The sequence below is a fragment of the Humulus lupulus genome, chromosome 9, assembly GCF_963169125.1.
Source record: "Humulus lupulus chromosome 9, drHumLupu1.1, whole genome shotgun sequence".
Lineage (NCBI taxonomy): Eukaryota > Viridiplantae > Streptophyta > Magnoliopsida > Rosales > Cannabaceae > Humulus > Humulus lupulus.
This window is the reverse complement of record NC_084801.1, coordinates 117713155-117724135: the sequence shown is the minus strand read 5'-3', so window position 1 is coordinate 117724135 and position 10981 is coordinate 117713155.

The window sequence follows — 10981 nt, the reverse complement described above, 5'->3', positions numbered from 1 at the left end:
TATTCAACTATGTGGTTTTTATAAAACGATCATGCATGTAAAATGGGTAAAATGAGCATTATTCTTTTTATGGCTTTATGTGTAGTTGAGAATAATTGCATGTTTTGTGTAACTGTTATTATGTGTGCATGGCCCATGCACACATGAGTTGTATGGAAGGGCAAAGTAGTAATTTTATGAACCTAAGAAATGTTGTTTTGATTATGATATAGGCTCGTTGAAAGATTGTGAACTTTCTTAGCTTGGACCTAAGGTAAGGAAGTTAGATAGATTCTATGATTTTATGCTATGAATGGTAAGACTGTTGTATGAATTAATTGTTATGAATTATGAATGTCATAACGTGATGATATGTTGAATGTGATATGTGTATGGATGTTAGATACATCAAACCAGTTACGATGTTAGATACATCAAACAGAATACGATGTTAGATACATCAAGCAGATTACGATGTTAGATACATCGAACGAGTTACTAAGGACATTGAGACGTAACTCCTAGGGCGGACGCGCCGAGGTTATTCAAGGACCAATGATCTCCTGTTTACCTCATAGGGTGACATGGACAACTAGCGATCCATGCTCATCATGTATGCTGTATGTTTGTGAAATGATGATATGTTACAATTATGTTATGATATGATGATATGTTACAATTGTTATGCAATGATGATATGTTACGATTATGTTTTGATATGCCATGATGTTGTAAATGAACGTTAGTGTTTGTATTTGTTGTATTCTTACTTGCTTATTTGTTTGTACTTCCTTACTGGGCTTTTAGCTCACCCCCTTACTTTCCTTCTAGGTAGCAAATACGATTTCTTTATGGCATGCGTGGTGACGTGAGGAGTTCTTTCATCATGGGGTGTATGGCGTGGGGTAATCCTATGGACGGAAAAACGATCATCGTAGAACGCTATTTAAATTATGTTTTGTTTTTAAGAGACTTTCCTAAATTATCAGTGGGACTCAGTTATTTCATTTTGTTTCTTTTAAACTTTGCATAAAAATCTATGTTTTATTTTAAAACTTATGGCGCCAACTTGCATGGTTTTAAGAAAGTCCCCACTGAGACTTTGATAATGAGTGGTATTCTTTTATAAACTATGTTATGCGAATGTTTTGTAAGTATTAGTCTAGGGCGTTCTTTACAGCATGAAATATATTAATCAAACCATCTTAATTCATACACACAAGGCCGAAACATCCATAGCACTATTTACAAAATTATATCACCAACTTTTTGTGCCCTTTGAGAAAATAATACATTAGGTTTATAACAAGAGCATACAACAAGATCATGGTTACTAAGGCATACCCTAGCCGAAGCATACATGCTCAAAGGAAATAAAACAACCTACCAAGGCCCCCAACAAGAATCCTTTGCATATTTCCATGAATGTCAAATAAAATAAATATCATGAGTAACAATCTAAATGCATAGAAATAAACCATAGACAATTCCCTATATATCCAAAACCATAAACAAGATTTACAATAAACCATCACGGTAATAGCAAAAGGCTAGGATTCTCCATTACCTCCTTGATTGTGGTTAAAGACACACAAGAATTGATCAATCCTTTGGCACCTCAAGACCTAGGTTTAGTCAAAACCCAAAGAGAAAATCTATTGTTGAGAACTTAAGATGAAGAGAATAGATGAAAAGAAGGCAAGAACATTATAACACATACCCTAGGCTCTCGAAATCCCCTTCTTCTTCTTCTTCCTCCTTTCTTTTCCTTCTTTCACCCTCGAGCTCTCTCTCTCTCTCCTTCTCCTCCCAATTTCGGCAGCCAACAAAAAAATTCTCAAGGCTCCTATGTTCTCCTATTTATAGACTCTAGTGACCTAACCTTAAGAAGAGGACTCAAGTGTGAAAACTAAATTCCAATCCCACAAATTAAGCTAAATCCCACCATTTCCTCTCCTTACACCTCACCTAAACCCTTATCCTAATGTGAATCGAATCAAGGATAAGCCTTGTCATATTTTCCTACAAGAAGACAACTTATATTTCTTTTATTTTCTATTTTCTTTTCTTTTCTTAATAAAAGGAAAAATGTTCAAGACACAAATTATGTCCCGATTCATACTACCCTTTCCCATTTTTTTCTTCTTAAAAAAAACACATATAATTAAAACACATTCACACACACACACACATACAAATTTTGGCACACACACTCAATTAACTAAAATAAAGTAACATATTCTAATTACATTATTTTGTCAGACTTACTGAAATGTAACACTAATAATAAAATAAACATGTTACACAATCATTACAAATAATCAATTAATTCATAATTCACGTAAACACAAAAATTCAAACAATATAATAAAAAAAATAATTCATCACACTTAACAATTAAATAAAATAAAGCACAAAATTAATAAAATAATAATAAAAAAATTTGTGTGCTACAATATACCCTCCTTAAAAGGAATTTCATACTGAAATTCTTTCTTACCAAATAACTCAGGGCATATTTCTCTCATGTCCTCCTCCAACTCCCATGTTGCTTCTCGTTTCCTTTTATTCTTCCACATGACCTTAACTAATGGAATTATTTATGATCTTAGTAACTTGATTACCTTTTCAATAACATGTTCTGGCATATCATCATAACTTAGGTCCTACTTCAACTGTAACGGCTCATAACTCAAAACATGAGAGGGATCTGACACGTACTTACGCAACATCGAGACGTGAAAGACATTATGCGTTTCGGCTAGTGTTGGGGGCAGTGCTAAACGTTACGCAACCTGCCCTACTCTGTCAAAAATCTCAAATGGACCTATATATCTCGGGTTCAACTCCCTTTTCTTTCCAAAATGAATAACACCTTTCGTCGGTGAGACTCTCAAGAACACAAACTCGCCCACTGAAAACTCAATGTCCCTTCTCATGAGGTCTGCGTAAGTCTTTTGCCTACTTTGCGTGGTAAGCATCCTTTGGAAAATTTTCTCGATTGCCTCAATGGCTTCCCTAATTGCCTCGAGGCCTAAAATCTATTTCTCCCCAACCTCATCTCAGTGCAAAGGAGATCTACTCTTGCGCCCATAAAACATCTCACAGGGAGGCATCCCAATAGTAGATTGATAATTGTTGTTATAGGAGAACTCCATTAGGGATAAGTATCGGTTCCAAGACTCTAAAAAGTCCAAAGCACAACATCCTAACATGTCTTCTAGAATATGTGTAGTTCTCTCAGACTACCCATCGGTCTGAGGATGGAACGCGGTATCAAACTTTAACCTTGTCCCCATAGCACTCTGTAATCCCTTTCAAAAGCTCGATGTAAATACTAACCCTCGATCAGAAATTATCGACTTTGGAACCCCATGAAGTCTCACTATTTAACTCACATACAATTCTGCTTGCTGGTCCACAGAGTAGGTAGTCTTCCTTAGTAGAAAATGGGTAGAATTAGTGAGACTATCCACTATTACCCAAGCATAATCATGCTGCTTTGTGGTCCTGGGTAACCCTACTACAAAATCCATTGTTATATCCTCCCATTTCCATTCTGGAATGTAAAGCGGTTGAAGTAACCCTACTGGCCCTTGGTGTTCTTCCTTGACTTGCTGGCATGTCAAGCATCTGGCAACATACTCAGCAATATCCCTCTTCATTCCAGGCTACCAGTATAATACCTTAAGGTCTTGGTACATCTTCGTCGTCCCTGGGTGTAAGGAGTGGGGTATTGTATGTGCCACTTTCATAATACTTTCTTTAATCTCATCATTGTTAGGCACACAAATCCTATCCTTATATCACAATAATCCATTGTTGGACATCGTGAAGTCACTACTACCACTCTCATGTACCAAAGCCTCTTCTTGAATTAGGGCTTAAACCACTTTGTCCTTCTCTAATTTGTTCCAGTTGGGAGGATTGTAATGTAAGGTTCGCTAGCCCTCCTGTCACAAACTCGATGCCAGCATTTATAATATCCTTCTGGAGAGGCGCCTCCATTATGCTTAGTGCTAAGACATTCCCATGTCCCCGCCTACTCAATGTATCTGCAACCACATTGGCCTTGCCTGGGAGGTATAGTATTTCATAATCGTAGTCTTTCATTAGTTCCAACCACCTTCGCTGTCTCATATTTAGTTCCTTTTGAGTGAAGAAATATTTCAGACTTTTGTGGTCAGTGTAGATTTTTCATTTATCCCCATAAAGGTGATGTCTCCATATCTTTAGTGCCAACATCACTCCTGCCAACTCAAGATCATGGGTGGGATGTCGTTGCTCATAGTCCTTGAGTTGTCTGGAAGCATTAGCTACCACCTTCCCATCCTGCATCAACACACACCCTAAATCATTATTTGTGCATCACAATATACCACAAACTTCTCACCCTTTGTGGGAACACAAAGGATAGGCACAGAGATCAACTTATTCTTCATGGTCTGAAATCTTTCTTCACATTTCTCGGTCCATGCGAACTTCTGATGTTTGCGAGTAAAGTTGGTCAAGGGTGGGGCAATCTTTGAAAAACCCTCGACAAACTTCCAATAATCACCTGTTAATCCCAAGAAGCTTCAAACCTCTGAGGCACTCTTCGGCTGGGGCCAATATCTAATGGCCTCGATCTTTGACAGATCTACTGCTATCCCATTCTTGGACATTATATGCCCTAGGAAAGTTACTTGTTCTAGCCAAAACTCACAATTAGAGAACTTAGCGTATAGCTAATGTTCTCGTAGTCTTTTCAAGGTTAACCTCAACTGTTCTTCATGCTACTCCTTGGTCTTCGAGTAAATAAGGATATCGTCTATGAACACTACTACAAACTTGTCCAAATAGTCCTTAAAACCTTGTTCATCATGTCCATGAATGCTACTGGGGCATTAGTGAGTACAAATGACATCACTAGGAACTCGTAGTGCCCGTAGCGAGTTATGAAAGCAGTCTTTGGAATGTCTCCCTCCTTTACTTTCAACTGATGGTACCCGATCACAGATCAATCTTTGAGAATACTGTTGCCCCTTGCAGTTGATCAAAAAGGTCATCTATCCTAGGCAAAGGATATTTGTTCTTAATGGTGACCTTATTGAGTTCTCGATAATCGATGCACATTCTCATACTTTCAACTGGTTCCCCCCATGGCGAATGACTAGGTCTTATGAACCTCTTATCCAACAATTCCTACAGCTGGTTTTTGAGTTTCTTCAACTTTGCAGGTGCCATTCGATAGGTTCTTTAGAGATCGGCGATGTTTCTGGTGCAAGTTTGATAACGAACTCGATTTCTCTATCCGGGGGTAATCCTGGTAATTCCTTGGGATACACTTCCAAAAACTAACAAACAATATGCACATTCTCTAGTTACAACTCGGTTTCCTTGGATTTATCCACCACACTAGCCAGAAATGCCGAACAGCCATGTTGAATCATATTCCGTGCTTCCAATGCTGATATTATGGGTGTACGAAAACCCACTAATTCTCCTTTATAAGAAAAGAGTTCCCCTTCTTTCGGTCTGAACTCCACAGTTTTCTTCCGACAATCAATCGACGTTCCATGTTTCAATAACCAATCCATGCCAAGTATGACATCATAGTCTGGTATATTTAGTTTTATAAAGTTTGTCGGGCACTCGCTGCCTTCAATCATTATATGTGTTGACTGTAACCACCTAGTTGCCAACATCATGTCTCCCGACAGTAACATTGTACTAAAACTATGCTCAAGTAGTTTATAAGGCATACCCAACTTGTCAATCATATTCATGGAAATATAAGAGTGAGTCACTCCAGAATCAATAAGGACTCTACACATCATACCAGATATAGGGAGCTGACTTGTGACTACGTTGTTACTGTTGGCTACTTCATTCTGGGTTTAGACAAAAACCTGTGCTGGCACTGGATTATTGTTACTGTTCTATCCCGTCTTCCATTGTGGGGAATACTTTCACAGATGTCCTGCCTGACCGCAATTGAAACATTTCTTGGTGTCGGCCTGACATTCACTCATATGTCTTTTCGAGCATTTAGGACAGCTGGGGTGCTCAACTTTATTTCTTTGGTGATTCCCCCAGTTTCAATCATTATTGTGACTGTTGCAATTGTTGTGATTTCCATTGGGAGTGCAACCATGGGCCTTTTGTCAGTGCCACTATTTTGTCCCTATTAGGCCTCCTCTTATTACTCTGTTGAAAGAATTTACTCTTATTAGCCTCTCTCCTTGTAGCACCGTCCTTCCATATACAACTCATCATGAACTCAGTGTCTAAAGCTTTGTCCAAAATCTCAACATAGCTCACTAGCTATGTACTAGTCATTTTGACATTATTGACAATCAGAGGCTTTAGTCCCCTTATGAATCCTTGAACTCTCATGAACTTTGTTGAGACTATCTCTGTTACAAACCTTGCAAGTCTATAAAACTTCTAGCTATACTGTAATGCCCCGAATTCTCCGATGTATTTAACGGCTCGAACAGTAGGCCGGGAGGGCCATACTTGCTTAATTATGTTATTAATTGATAAAATGCATGTATATGTTGATTATACTATGATATGATGTGAAATGCATGCATGTGAGTCCATATTTATATCCACAGGGGTGTGATGGTAATTTGGCTCGTTGAGGGAAAATTGATTAATTGTTCACATGTTGGTGATATAATTTGAGACCACATTACGATGTGGGTTTGTTCGAGCCATTTGGCATGAGACGATCAAGGAATGTTAAATATCGGTTTGGTCATAACAGGTTTAAGCTCGGGGCTCGGGGTGAGTCCCGGGGTGTTTTAATGATTAGAGTGTTACCGGACATTAAAGGGTAACGGGAGGTGAAATATTGGTGTTTGAGAATATTGAGATTAGCGGGAAAAGGGAAGCGTTAATTATGATTAACAGTGTAGGTGGAAAATGTCAAAACTACCCTTGAGTTGGTTTTAGAAGCTTTAAAGACCTAGGGGTATAATGGTCATTTGGGATTTGGATATATATGGTTTAGATGGCTGTAGAGAAAACATAACCGAAACAGAGTTTTGCATCTTCTCCTTCCCGTAAGTTCATTTCTCTCTTCTTCCTCTTTGGAGTTTTGAGCTCAAGGTGTGGAATTAAGCTAGGGAACTTGGAGGTTGAGGATGTAGACATAGCTCAGTCATTGAAGAGGGTTTGGTTTTGAATTTGAGGTGAGTTTTATCCATTGTTTTACTGGTATTGCTCTGTTTTCGTTCATAGTATTCAACTTCAGATTTTGGTATGGAAAGTTGGAATCAAGGGGAGTTCTTGGGATGTTTTACTTGGGTTATGATGGGGGAGAGTTATGGGTGATGTTTGGAGGTCTAAATGGGTGTTTTAAAGAGGTTTGGGTGGTGTTTAAATTGGGTTTGAAGGGTTGGTTTCAAGGGAAAACGCAAGGGAAGAAAAACAGGGGTATTGGCTGAAATGGAGCTTGCGCCGCGGCATGGCAGGGGTGAGCCGCGGCCCTTAGGGGTTGCTGGGTTTAGGCGCCTCTGTCTGAGGGGCGGGCCGCGGCATGGCCAAGGAGGGCCGCGGCCCTTAAGGAATTTTTGGCCAAAGAGAGCTTTTTGGCTCGGGGATGCAAGCCTATGGCCTCGGGATTGAACCTACTACCCGGTTGAGTGGTGTTTGAGGTCCCGGAGGTTAGGTTTTGGTTTGGGAACCTTTTATTAATCATTTTATTGATGGAGTCCCATAATTTGGTTATGACCAGGTAACCACTAAAGGACCAAAAGGTCGATCGTTCTCAGGGTCATTCTTTTATCTGTTCTAGCTCGGACCAGAGGTAAGAAAACTGCACCCAAAGTGTGACATGCATGGATATTTGTAAGCATGTTGATTGTATAAATATGGACATGGATTGAATACAGAATCGACAAAAGTGTTAGTATCAACTGTGAGGCTGTGACTTATTTGTCAGGCTCGGCAGTGTTACTGGACACAGGTCAGGAAGCGCTAACTTACTTGTCAGAACGGCCTTAGCGTGAATCACGCAAGCCAATAAAGATTAGATCTAATCGACTACTAGCATTGAATGACTCAAGGAGCATTAATGCCTGATACACCCGGAGGGTCGATGAACAAACAGAGCTTCGAGGCTAGTGGCTTACCTAGCAGCCACTCTCCCACTACAAAACAGAGCTTGGAGGCTAGTGGCTTACCTAGCAGCCGCTCTCCTGCTAGAAAACAGAGCTTGGAGGCTGGTGGCTTACCTAACAACCACTCTCCTGCTAAAATCATGTGTTATTCATTTGCTTGAAAGCTTTATGCTCAGTGTGATTATAATGATAATCATTTGATAATGTTTATGAAAAGTATTATGTTTTCTTGCTGGGCTTTGGCTCATGGGTGCTATGTGGTGCAGGTAAAGGGAAAGAAAAGCTCACCTAGCCTTGAGTGGAGAGCTAATGTGGTGATGTGTACATATGCGGCCGCTTGACCACCACGACCAAGAAGTTCTCAGAGGAACTAGGGGGTTTACCCTATTTTTGCCACTTAGGTCGGCGGGTTTGTAAATTTCGAACACTAGTGACCATTTTGTACTGAGAACCACTTGTAAATGTTTTGTTTAGCTCTGCAGAGCAGTTTGTAATAAAATCTCCATTTCCTTTTTATTGGTTTAATACCTTAACCTGTTAATTACACTTAGAGCACGTTTTTGACCAAAGGACTCAGGCAATGAGTCAAATTTCTGGTCCACCGTTCACCGTAACTGTTCTGGGGTAGCCAGGGCGTTACAACTTGGTATCAGAGCAATGCCAAGGTTAAGGTTCCTGTAGACTGGCTGGGCATGTACACACATCACTGAAGTCAAGCTTGACTATTGGTTTGGTAACTCTTTATGTAGTTATGTGCATAACTGCCTAAATGTGGTGCAAATGCTTTACCTGTATGCATGAGTCACTGTGTTGGCCTTGTGCCCCTGAAATGTTATGAACTGTTATGTGATACATGCTGAGTGCTGAGTGCCATATACATGTATCTGCTTGTGCATATTGAATGACTGTGGAATATGATAACTGTCTGCTTGTTCTTGGACCGTGAGGCGGCAAGAGGTTTAGTTATTACTACCTGACTGGCCGTATTGGTTATTGTTTCAGTAAGGTATCAGTGACAGAATGAACCCAGAACAGACAGACACTACAGCTGGCCAGAGTGGTCAGGGTCAAAATAATGATAACAGCCAGGGTCAAGAGAATGACCAATCTCAGATTCCACAGCCAGCACCTGCAAACTGGCAGCAGTTGTTTAATGATTTGCAGGCTATAGTGTTGAAACAAGGGGAGGAGCTTCGTCTCCTGAGGCAGCAGCAACTGCCTGCAGTGGTTAATGTGTCAGAGGCACCTTCTGTGTCAGTGCCAGTTATTGGGCAGCTATCTGGGGTTGAGAATAGATTGGAACCTCTTTATGAGCGGTTCAGGAAACAACAACCTCCAGTTTTTGAAGGCAGCGCTGATCCTATTAAAGCTGAACAATGGATGAGCATGCTTAACACTATTCTTGACTTCATGAAGGTAGTGGGTAGTGAGAGGGTGGTCTGTGCTGCCTATATGTTTCGGGAAGATGCCCGGATATGGTGGGAAGTGGTTGGTCAGACCAAAGATGTTAATCTCCTGAGCTGGGAGGAATTTCAGACTTTGTTTAATGAGAAGTACTATAATGATGCTATACGAGCGGCAAAGGCCAATGAATTTATGAGGCTACTTCAGGGAAGCTTATCAGTTACTGAATATGCCTTAAGGTTTGACCATTTGGCAAAGTTTGCCAAAGAGCTGGTGCCCACTGATGGGACCAGGAGAGAGAGATTCCTCCAGGGGCTACAGCCCCGGTTAGCCCGTGACGTTCGCATCACCACTATGGCAGGAGTCACTACTTATGCACAGGTGGTGGAAAAGGCACTCACAGCTGAGAGTGCAGAGATTAAGATCTGGCGTGACAATACAGCCAGAAGACATTTCAGGAGGACAGTTCCTCCATTTGTTGGTTCTGGTAGGGGTGTTGGCCCCAGTGATCAGAAGAGGAAGGTTCCTGATACCTTCCCAGTTCCAGGTTCTGACAGGAGACCTCGTGGTATTACAATAGGTCATCCTGGGAGCAATGAAGCCTGGAAGACTCGTCCTGAATGCCCTAAGTGCAAGAAGCGTCATTTGGGAGAGTGTAGGGTAAAGGCCTGCTATTTGTGTGGAGTAGTGGGTCACCTTAGGAAAGATTGCCCTCAGATAGGGAAAGAAGAACCCAGAAAGGTGGACAGCTCGGCCCCAGCTCGAGTGTTCACGTTGACTCAAGCAGAAGCTGAGGCTTCCCCCTCAGTTGTTATAGGTCAGCTTCTTAGTGCAGGAACCCCTTATCGTGTGTTAATTGATTCTGGTGCTACACATTCCTTTGTTGCTAGTAGCATTATTGATAGGTTGTGTAGACCTTGTGACTTCTATGCTGTGGGGTTTGGTACTTTGTTACCCACTGGGGAGATAGTGGTATCCAGAAGATGGGTCAGGTCTTTGCCATTGACAGTAGAGGGCAGAGAGTTGTCAGTGGACCTGATAGAGTTAGTGATGACTGACTTTGATATGATACTGGGTATGGATTGGTTGACAAAGTATGGGGCAACCATTGACTGCAGAAGGAAGATGGTCACCTTTGAGCCTGAAGGTGAGGATCCTTTTGTGTTTGTTGGTACTGTTCATGGACCCCGTATTCCTATTATTTCTGTGTTGAGGGCCAGGGATCTTTTGCAGAGAGGATGCATTGGATTCTTAGCCAGTGTGGTTGACACCACTCAGGTCATGCCAGTGGGACCAGAGGATACTAGACTTGTATGTGAGTTTCTGGATGTGTTTCCAGAAGATTTGCTAGGGTTGCCACCACACAAGGAGATTGAGTTCGTTATAGAATTGGTACCAGGGACGGAGCCAGTGTCTAGAGAACCATACAGAATGGCCCCAGCTGAGTTGAAAGAATTGAAAGTGCAGTTGCAAGAGCTGCTGGATAT